Source organism: Cucumis sativus, chromosome 4, assembly GCF_000004075.3.
Source record: "Cucumis sativus cultivar 9930 chromosome 4, Cucumber_9930_V3, whole genome shotgun sequence".
NCBI classification, from domain to species: Eukaryota; Viridiplantae; Streptophyta; class Magnoliopsida; order Cucurbitales; family Cucurbitaceae; genus Cucumis; species Cucumis sativus.
This window is the reverse complement of record NC_026658.2, coordinates 19,909,856-19,921,398: the sequence shown is the minus strand read 5'-3', so window position 1 is coordinate 19,921,398 and position 11,543 is coordinate 19,909,856. Positions and strand designations below refer to the sequence as shown.

General features: G+C 35.5%; 1 long non-coding RNA gene across 2 annotated transcripts; it reads left to right on the top strand.

The window, feature by feature from the left end:
• Positions 1–705: 705 nt before the first annotated feature.
• Positions 706–5,106, top strand: LOC116403309. Of its 2 annotated transcripts, none has more exons than XR_004215997.1 (2): positions 706–768; positions 4,650–5,106. It is a non-coding gene; the product is annotated as an uncharacterized LOC116403309 (long non-coding RNA). The 2 variants fall into 2 exon arrangements; XR_004215996.1 differs by lacking the exon at positions 706–768 and adding an exon at positions 1,724–2,940.
• Positions 5,107–11,543: the final 6,437 nt, after the last annotated feature.

Sequence of the window (11,543 nt, the reverse complement as noted above, 5' to 3'; positions counted from 1 at the left end):
CGCTGCAAATGTGGACGATCGAGGTTTGCAGTTGACGATAAGGCAGAAGTACCAAAACACCTCATTCTTTTCTGGGAACGGCCGAACATGGGTCCTTAAATATAGAGGACGGAGTTCGACGATAGACTAAAACTAGTGATTCATTCATTAACGTGACGATTTAATTTGTTCAGCGTCTTTAATCATGTGAATAGCACGATGAAAAGAACGACTTATACAATAGATATTGCCTGCGTATGGACACAAAAGAGGGAGAGTGCGAGCGAAGGAGCGAACTTATAGTCTTTTCTTTTATATCATTTCATTATAGTTAACTGAGATGGAATTTAAGCACTTGGAAACAACTGCATGAAAAAGATCTAACGTCAAAATATTTCGTTTACATAATAATGCCTGGCTCCTTATCTCCGTAGTTATAGCAAATTTCTTTGCCAGGGTTTTTCGGGTCTTGCAAGCACATGCTATATTCATGAATGATCCATGTGCATGTGGTGCATTTCCCTGCATCCCTTTTGTCGTCGAAGACATTGAACCAGTAGATTTGGTGTTGTCCAGTCCATGTGAAGCTGCAGAAAAACAGGGTCGTCCCCACGAGGTTGGGTCTGAACTTGAACGAGTAGCCTTGTCCAAGTGGAAGGACATGGACTCCTAGGTCATCGTTCTTGGATTTGCAATGAACGGTGACACAGGTATGCCATATTCAATTTGGTTGAAGATTACGACTGTAGTTACTGGTTGGATGAAGATCGATCCTTGAATTGCACATAGGTTACACAGAAAGAAAATTAGCAAAGACAGTGCAAGCGTTGGAGATGAGCCCATTTTTAAGGGGTCGTTTGAAACACAAAGGAAGAGACAAGAATACGAAGGCCTTTTACCCTTTATTTTGTATTGGTATGATTGGGGCGTGGTGCAAATAGTGGATATATGTACGTAGGGTCTGTGCAAAGAAAAGAAATTCTTTTCTCATATGTTGGTAAGCAATGGTTTATATTATTTAAACTATAATTTCTATTGTCGTCGCTATTGCTTAAACAACTGTGAAGAAAAAAAATGGGTAAGGTTAGCTTTCTTTGGCATAAATTGAGACTAAAATGTCTACTATTGATAGAACATGAAAATTTTGCTATATGTTTGTAAATTTCTGGTCAACACTGCAAGAAAAACTACCTACTATGAGAGTTGCATACATCCCAAATTGAGAGGAAAAAACCGTCACAAAAGCTAAAAGTTTGTGTTGTTGGCGGAAAAAGATGGAATTTTTTTTATTTCACTTTCCGCGACCGTTATTTGGTGTCATAAAAGATTCAAAAGATAATTTATCTAATTTATTAAAATAAAATTCATTTTAAATCAAAAGTAATTTATTAAAACCATATTTTTTCCTAATTATAAAAACATTAGATAATTTATTTATTAAAATAAAACTTATAAAATATCTCCAAAACCCTTTCTCTACCTCCTCCTCCTCTTCTTCTCTTCTTCTTCTTCTTCTTTCTTCTCTTCTTCTCCTCTTCTTCTTCTTCTCTTCTTTTTCTTTTTTTCTTCTTCTTTTGTGGAAGATCCACGCGTCGCCCCTCCTTCTTGATTTTCTCTCCCTTCCGCTAACCATCTCTCTTCCTCTCTCACGCACGCCGAAAACGATGCGACTTTTCGTCAACGAACACGCCCAAAACCCCTTCTTTTTCTCCTTTAGCCGATGCCACCACCCAACACCCTTTCACAGCTGAACTTGCCGATGAATCTCAGCCACCTTGTGCGGTAGCTCGTTGGAGATCAAGCCCATCATGGTCTGTCTCCATTCTTCGTTCAGATTCAACTTCTAGTGTTTTCATTTTCACTCCAATTTTCTTTTTATTTCTCTTCAAATGCTTACATTTTACCCACAATATTAAGGTATTTTTATCAAAGTTTCATTATTTCTATTGTTTGTATTTGTACCGTATATTAACTTCAAATGCTTTCATTTTACCCACAATTTGATATATTGATGGTTCTTTTTATGGAAAACATCCCTCATAGTTTTTCTTTTATAGGAGATACGTGTTTGTTTTGTCTACCATCCTATTTAATATTGTTCTTTACGATCATTTTTCTAATGTGAATCTACATTTTTTCTTTATGATGGGCTATGTGATGAAGCATTTTGGTAGCTTCCAATGTGTTTGATGAAATGCCTCAATGAAGCATTTGGTTGATTTTTAATTGATTTTTGTTTGTTCGAATTAGGAAATCAAGGCCAAAGGAGATTTCGAGATTTCATGGCTATGGGCTGAAGCTTTGAGAAAAAGAGAATGAAAAACGAAATGTGAGATTTTAAACTTTGATGATGTGTAGGGTGTTTTTGTTTGTCTATGCATTTCCCAAGTGAACTTGAGTACTTTTGGTTTTTCTATTGATCTTTTGTTTATGGTTACTATTGAGTTGTATAGTAATTGCATGATAGTTATAACATAAACAAACTATATATATAAACTTGAACACAAGTGCTTATTATCTAACTCATTACTAAATTGTTGTAATTTGGTTACTCTTGATTTACTAATGATTGAAGATTAAAAGAAGTTATGAACATTTTCACTATGAGCAAGAAATAAACTCTTTATGTTGCTAATGAACTTATCTTGATTTATAGGAAGCTCTGATAAATCATCAATTTAAGCAATTGTTTTGGCCTTGTTATAGTTGTGAATTCTATTTGGTTTGTTATCTATTTGGTTTTTGACTTTAAGTTTTTTAAACTTAAGCCTATACACGTTTTTTTTACCTCTACTTTTTATTAATGTTTTTAAAATTAGGCCAAATTAGTGTTTCTGAAATGTCATTATTATATGTGCTATAAGTCTTAAAGAAGTTACTCGTACAGAGAGAGAAGCATTACATGCTAGAAAACAAAGATTCTAGTGACGCCCATTATATAGTTCCAGACTTGGAGAGTTGGTAAGTTATTTTGTGGTGTTAAATTCCTTCTAGGCATTTATGTGATATACTTTTTTTAGGAAGAACACTATATTTGGTACCTAAGGCCTCATGTATAACTTAACTTTTAGGCTTTTATTTATAGGTATTACATTTTTCATTATTGAAAATTGCCTTAACTTTATTTCCTTCGTATATGTTGTCCATGTCGGTAGAAATTACTTTAGCCAATTTCACAATTTGAGTATTACAATTTGGTTTGGTTTAGTTCTCTAGCCTAAAGACTGGTCATTGAAGAAGATCAATAAGTTTCAGGTCAATCATCCATGAAAATCTTAAAGCCTAAAGACCAATCACCCAAGAAAGATTATATTAAGTTCGAAGATCGATTCTACCAAAGATCAAATCAATGGACTATCCAAGAAGACCATCGAGTCCAAATAATGATTATCTAGGAAGATCATCAAGCTCAAATGTCGATTATCCAAGAAGAACAAGTCTAAAGTTTAATGTTTATTTTTCTTAAGAGAAAGCATCAAATGATCATGTATTAAAAATTGTACCAAGTCTATGGAAATTAATACAAATACAAAGTTCAAATTCCACAATTTAAATTTCTCTTGAAATTTCGCGTGAACAATGAAAATTAGGTTCTTTTGAATATGAGAAGATAGTAAAAGATATACGCAACCCCACCATAGCTTGGATAGATATTTAATACGAAAAAATTTATCTATACGAAAAGATTTATCTATACGAAAAGATTTGTTGATAGATGTACTAACGCTTCTTTATACCAAAAGAATTAATCTTGCACTTGAGATGTTACAAGCATATTGGACAAAAAAATTATAAAAGATTATAATAAATGAATAATGTGTTATACTTTTTAGTGTGTGGTTGCACATATAGTTGATTCCAACATGTTGTGTTTGGGATTGGGAGCAGACCATGCAATTGGTCCTTTGGGCTTGCAATCTAACAATGATGCAGGCAATGGTGCCCTTGCACCCATTCCATTGGGATCAAAACTAATAAACTCGTCAGAAGTTGGAGGAAGGGAAATTGATGACGATGATTCAGGTACTTCAGCAATAGATTCTCTAAAATTACGAATGGTAGATTCTTCCAGAGTCGTTGGAGGTTGTGCTAAATCAAGCATGCCTCTAGTAGTTGCCATGATTTTGGATGGAGAAGACATGGCAATGAGGAAGAAGAATGTGAAGAAAACAACATCATGTTGGAAAGCCATAAAAAAAAATGAACAATTAATTCGACTAAAAAAAAATAACAATTGAAGGGATGGTTCAAGTTTATGAGATTTTCTATGAATATCAGATGTATTATGTGATTTAAATAAGTTAGTAGAGAGAGAGATTGAATTGTATAAACATGGAAAATTCAACTATCATATCGTTGTTCTTAAACTACCTTTGTCCTCAATTTGGGTTCATAACTAATCCGCGTAGATCGTTCATAATTTTAAAAGTTCTACAAATTAAACCTATCACAAAAATTGTCTAGTTGTCTCAAGTGCACCACCAGGTCTTTTATTTTTAGCTTTATATTGCATTGTTGAAATTTATATTTCTCTCTTCCGTATAATTCATAATACAATTTTGAGCATTTTTAAAAATAACAAGATAAATTAAAATATTTACAAGTTATAGCAAAATTTTGGATTTTATCGATGATAGTCACTAATAGACTTCTATCACTATTTATTATAGGTTACACAGAAAGAAAATTAGCAAAGACAGTGCAAGCGTTGGAGATGAGCCCATTTTTAAGGGGTCGTTTGAAACACAAAGGAAGAGACAAGAATACGAAGGCTTTCTACCCTTTATTTTGTATTGGTATGATTGGGACGTGGTGCAAATAGTGGATATATGTACGTACGGTCTGTGCAAAGAAAAAAAATTGCTTTCTCGTATGTTGGTAAGCAATGGTTTATATTATTTAAACTATAATTTCTATTGTCGTCGCTATTGCTTAAACAACTGTGAAGAGAAAAGAAAAAAAAGGAATGGGTAAAGTTAGCTTTCGTTGGCATAAATTGGGACTATTAAGTTGGCGAGGCCAGAAGTGGAGGAGGACATTAAAACAGTAAAACGAATTAAACAAAAAAGGGTCCATATTGCAAAGTTGTAATCAATGAAGATCAGTTCAATTTTTATTTATATTTTATCACATTTCTTGGAAAAAGAAACAGTTGTTGAAGTTAAGTTGTTCGTGATAAGGAAAGAGAGATTTCGCGTAGGAAGTTTTGAAATTTAACACGCAAAGTTTTTCTATATTTTGTGTTACACGTGTTGTGTATTTCTTTTTTCCTTTACATATTGATTCTTATTATGTTGAGATTATTCTAAAAAAGTTCTAAAGTTAACTACAAAACATTTTTAAACTCACTTTTTATTGCTAGGAACGTTGTTATTATCTTGGGAAGCATGCTACAACCTCGCTGTACTATATCACACACTATCTTTATTTTCAAGACGCGGACGTTGTAAAACAAACCGAGTGTGAAATGTTGTTAAACCCATCCTATATGGAATCTATTTGAAATTCTATGGACGCTCCCGGAACCCAAGGTCTCACAAACGTGCCAGTCTTTGGTCTCTTACATTTCAGGAAATGTACACAGTTGGTTCATTCTTTCATTAAACTGTTACATTGCAAAACCCTTTTGAAATATTTAATCCCATGGCTACTATCTTTAGTTCGTACACTCTAGTTTTCATCAATGTGGTCTCCTGCTCTGGAACACTCGTCGCCTTTTTTCATTGATCACATAGATGTGAAGTAACAGTTTGGTCTGACATTAAGTTAGCGATGATTTTCTAACAACATTAGTCCAGGCATCGAGAATTTTCTTATTTCTGAAGAAACTTCTCCAGTTACATGTCTATCGATCAACGTACAAGAGGAAGCGAACACACCCATCATGATTGTTACATAATGAAATTCAAGTTCTGTACCATGTCCTCAGATATTTAAATCTATGTTGTTTTCAATCGTTACATGTACTGACCCTCGAGTTTTGCAGCACACGTTTAATCGTACAATCAGTTGCAACGATCAATATATGATTAAATTCGAGTTTGGTGTCCTTTCATATTTAAATGTACATCGATCCAATCGCTGCAAATGTGGACGATCGAGGTTTGCAGTTGACGATAAGGCAGAAGTACCAAAACACCTCATTCTTTTCTGGGAACGGCCGAACATGGGTCCTTAAATATAGAGGACGGAGTTCGACGATAGACCAAAACTAGTGATTCATTCATTAACGTGACGATTTAATTTGTTCAGGCGTCTTTAATCATGTGAATAGCACGATGAAAAGAACGACTTATACAATAGATATTGCCTGCGTATGGACACAAAAGAGGGAGAGTGCGAGCGAAGGAGCGAACTTATAGTCTTTTCTTTTATATCATTTCATTATAGTTAACTGAGATGGAATTTAAGCACTTGGAAACAACTGCATGAAAAAGATCTAACGTCAAAATATTTCGTTTACATAATAATGCCTGGCTCCTTATCTCCGTAGTTATAGCAAATTTCTTTGCCAGGGTTTTTCGGGTCTTGCAAGCACATGCTATATTCATGAATGATCCATGTGCATGTGGTGCATTTCCCTGCATCCCTTTTGTCGTCGAAGACATTGAACCAGTAGATTTGGTGTTGTCCAGTCCATGTGAAGCTGCAGAAAAACAGGGTCGTCCCCACGAGGTTGGGTCTGAACTTGAACGAGTAGCCTTGTCCAAGTGGAAGGACATGGACTCCTAGGTCATCGTTCTTGGATTTGCAGATGAACGGTGACAGGTATGCCATATTCAATTTGGTTGAAGATTACGACTGTAGTTACTGGTTGGATGAAGATCGATCCTTGAATTGCACATAGGTTACACAGAAAGAAAATTAGCAAAGACAGTGCAAGCGTTGGAGATGAGCCCATTTTTAAGGGGTCGTTTGAAACACAAAGGAAGAGACAAGAATACGAAGGCTTTCTACCCTTTATTTTGTATTGGTATGATTGGGACGTGGTGCAAATAGTGGATATATGTACGTAGGGTCTGTGCAAAGAAAAGAAATTGTTTTCTCGTATGTTGGTAAGCAATGGTTTATATTATTTAAACTATAATTTCTATTGTCGTCGCTATTGCTTAAACAACTGTGAAGAAAAAGAAAAAAGGAATGGGTAAAGTTAGCTTTCGTTGGCATAAATTGGGACTATTAAGTTGGCGAGGCCAGAAGTGGAGGAGGACATTAAAACAGTAAAACGAATTAAACAAAAAAGGGTCCATATTGCAAAGTTGTAATCAATGAAGAGTTCAATTTTTATTTATATTTTATCACATTTCTTGGAAAAAGAAACAGTTGTTGAAGTTAAGTTGTTCGTGATAAGGAAAGAGAGATTTCGCGTAGGAAGTTTTGAAATTTAACACGCAAAGTTTTTCTATATTTTGTGTTACACGTGTTGTGTATTTCTTTTTTCCTTTACATATTGATTCTTATTATGTTGAGATTATTCTAAAAAAGTTCTAAAGTTAACTACAAAACATTTTTAAACTCACTTTTTATTGCTAGGAACGTTGTTATTATCTTGGGAAGCATGCTACAACCTCGCTGTACTATATCACACACTATCTTTATTTTCAAGACGCGGACGTTGTAAAACAAACCGAGTGTGAAATGTTGTTACACCCATCCTATATGGAATCTATTTGAAATTCTGTGGACGCTCCCGGAACCCAAGGTCTCACAACGTGCCAGTCTTTGGTCTCTTACATTTCAGGAAATGTACACAGTTGGTTCATTCTTTCATTAAACTGTTACATTGCAAAACCCTTTTGAAATATTTAATCCCATGGCTACTATCTTTAGGTTCGTACACTCTAGTTTTCATCAATGTGGTCTCCTGCTCTGGAACACTCGTCGCCTTTTTTCATTGATCACATAGATGTGAAGTAACAGTTTGGTCTGACATTAAGTTAGCGATGATTTTCTAACAACATTAGTCCAGGCATCGAGAATTTTCTTATTTCTGAAGAAACTTCTCCAGTTACATGTCTATCGATCAACGTACAAGAGGAAGCGAACACACCCATCATGATTGTTACATAATGAAATTCAAGTTCTGTACCATGTCCTCAGATATTTAAATCTATGTTGTTTTCAATCGTTACATGTACTGACCCTCGAGTTTTGCAGCACACGTTTAATGGTACAATCAGTTGCAACGATCAATATATGATTAAATTCGAGTTTGGTGTCCTTTCATATTTAAATGTACATCGATCCAATCGCTGCAAATGTGGACGATCGAGGTTTGCAGTTGACGATAAGGCAGAAGTACCAAAACACCTCATTCTTTTCTGGGAACGGCCGAACATGGGTCCTTAAATATAGAGGACGGAGTTCGACGATAGACCAAAACTAGTGATTCATTCATTAACGTGACGATTTAATTTGTTCAGCGTCTTTAATCATGTGAATAGCACGATGAAAAGAACGACTTATACAATAGATATTGCCTGCGTATGGACACAAAAGAGGGAGAGTGCGAGCGAAGGAGCGAACTTATAGTCTTTTCTTTTATATCATTTCATTATAGTTAACTGAGATGGAATTTAAGCACTTGGAAACAACTGCATGAAAAAGATCTAACGTCAAAATATTTCATTTACATAATAATGCTGGCTCCTTATCTCCGTAGTTATAGCAAATTTCTTTGCCAGGGTTTTTCGGGTCTTGCAAGCACATGCTATATTCATGAATGATCCATGTGCATGTGGTGCATTTCCCTGCATCCCTTTTGTCGTCGAAGACATTGAACCAGTAGATTTGGTGTTGTCCAGTCCATGTGAAGCTGCAGAAAAACAGGGTCGTCCCCACGAGGTTGGGTCTGAACTTGAACGAGTAGCCTTGTCCAAGTGGAAGGACATGGACTCCTAGGTCATCGTTCTTGGATTTGCAGTGAACGGTGACAGGTATGCCATATTCAATTTGGTTGAAGATTACGACTGTAGTTACTGGTTGGATGAAGATCGATCCTTGAATTGCACATAGGTTACACAGAAAGAAAATTAGCAAAGACAGTGCAAGCGTTGGAGATGAGCCCATTTTTAAGGGGTCGTTTGAAACACAAAGGAAGAGACAAGAATACGAAGGCTTTCTACCCTTTATTTTGTATTGGTATGATTGGGACGTGGTGCAAATAGTGGATATATGTACGTAGGGTCTGTGCAAAGAAAAGAAATTGTTTTCTCGTATGTTGGTAAGCAATGGTTTATATTATTTAAACTATAATTTCTATTGTCGTCGCTATTGCTTAAACAACTGTGAAGAGAAAAGAAAAAAAAGGAATGGGTAAAGTTAGCTTTCGTTGGCATAAATTGGGACTATTAAGTTGGCAGAGGCCAGAAGTGGAGGAGGACATTAAAACAGTAAAACGAATTAAACAAAAAAGGGTCCATATTGCAAAGTTGTAATCAATGAAGATCAGTTCAATTTTTATTTATATTTTATCACATTTCTTGGAAAAAGAAACCGTTGTTGAAGTTAAGTTGTTCGTGATAAGGAAAGAGAGATTTCGCGTAGGAAGTTTTGAAATTTAACACGCAAAGTTTTTCTATATTTTGTGTTACACGTGTTGTGTATTTCTTTTTTCCTTTACATATTGATTCTTATTATGTTGAGATTATTCTAAAAAAGTTCTAAAGTTAACTACAAAACATTTTTAAACTCACTTTTTATTGCTAGGAACGTTGTTATTATCTTGGGAAGCATGCTACAACCTCGCTGTACTATATCACACACTATCTTTATTTTCAAGACGCGGACGTTGTAAAACAAACCGAGTGCGAAATGTTGTTAAACCCATCCTATATGGAATCTATTTGAAATTCTGTGGACGCTCCCGGAACCCAAGGTCTCACAACGTGCCAGTCTTTGGTCTCTTACATTTCAGGAAATGTACACAGTTGGTTCATTCTTTCATTAAACTGTTACATTGCAAAACCCTTTTGAAATATTTAATCCCATGGCTACTATCTTTAGGTTCGTACACTCTAGTTTTCATCAATGTGGTCTCCTGCTCTGGAACACTCGTCGCCTTTTTTCATTGATCACATAGATGTGAAGTAACAGTTTGGTCTGACATTAAGTTAGCGATGATTTTCTAACAACATTAGTCCAGGCATCGAGAATTTTCTTATTTCTGAAGAAACTTCTCCAGTTACATGTCTATCGATCAACGTACAAGAGGAAGCGAACACACCCATCATGATTGTTACATAATGAAATTCAAGTTCTGTACCATGTCCTCAGATATTTAAATCTATGTTGTTTTCAATCGTTACATGTACTGACCCTCGAGTTTTGCAGCACACGTTTAATGGTACAATCAGTTGCAACGATCAATATATGATTAAATTCGAGTTTGGTGTCCTTTCATATTTAAATGTACATCGATCCAATCGCTGCAAATGTGGACGATCGAGGTTTGCAGTTGACGATAAGGCAGAAGTACCAAAACACCTCATTCTTTTCTGGGAACGGCCGAACATGGGTCCTTAAATATAGAGGACGGAGTTCGACGATAGACTAAAACTAGTGATTCATTCATTAACGTGACGATTTAATTTGTTCAGGGTCTTTAATCATGTGAATAGCACGATGAAAAGAACGACTTATACAATAGATATTGTCTGCGTATGGACACAAAAGAGGGAGAGTGCGAGCGAAGGAGCGAACTTATAGTCTTTTCTTTTATATCATTTCATTATAGTTAACTGAGATGGAATTTAAGCACTTGGAAACAACTGCATGAAAAAGATCTAACGTCAAAATATTTCGTTTACATAATAATGCCTGGCTCCTTATCTCCGTAGTTATAGCAAATTTCTTTGCCAGGGTTTTTCGGGTCTTGCAAGCACATGCTATATTCATGAATGATCCATGTGCATGTGGTGCATTTCCCTGCATCCCTTTTGTCGTCGAAGACATTGAACCAGTAGATTTGGTGTTGTCTAGTCCATGTGAAGCTGCAGAAAAACAGGGTCGTCCCCACGAGGTTGGGTCTGAACTTGAACGAGTAGCCTTGTCCAAGTGGAAGGATATGGACTCCTAGGTCATCGTTCTTGGATTTGCAATGAACGGTGACAGGTATGCCATATTCAATTTGGTTGAATATTACGACTTAACTTATAGGAAGAACACTATATTTGGTACCTAAGGCCTCAGGTATAACTTAACTTATAGGCTTTTATTTATAGGTATTACATTTTTCATTTTTCATTATTGCTGTCCATGTCGGTAAAAATTACTTTAGCCAATTTCACAATTTGAGTATTACAATTTGGTTTGGTTTGGTTTGGTTCTCTAACCTAAACACCGGTGAATGAAGAAGATCAATAAGTTTCAGATCAATCATCCATGAAAATCTTCAAGCCTAAAGACCAATCATCCAAGAAAGATTATATTAAGTTCGAAGATCGATTCTACCAAAGATCAAATCAATGGACTATCCAAGAAGACCATCGAGTCCAAATAACGATTATCTAGGAAGATCATCAAGCTCAAATGTCGATTATCCAAGAAGAACAAGTCTAAAGTTT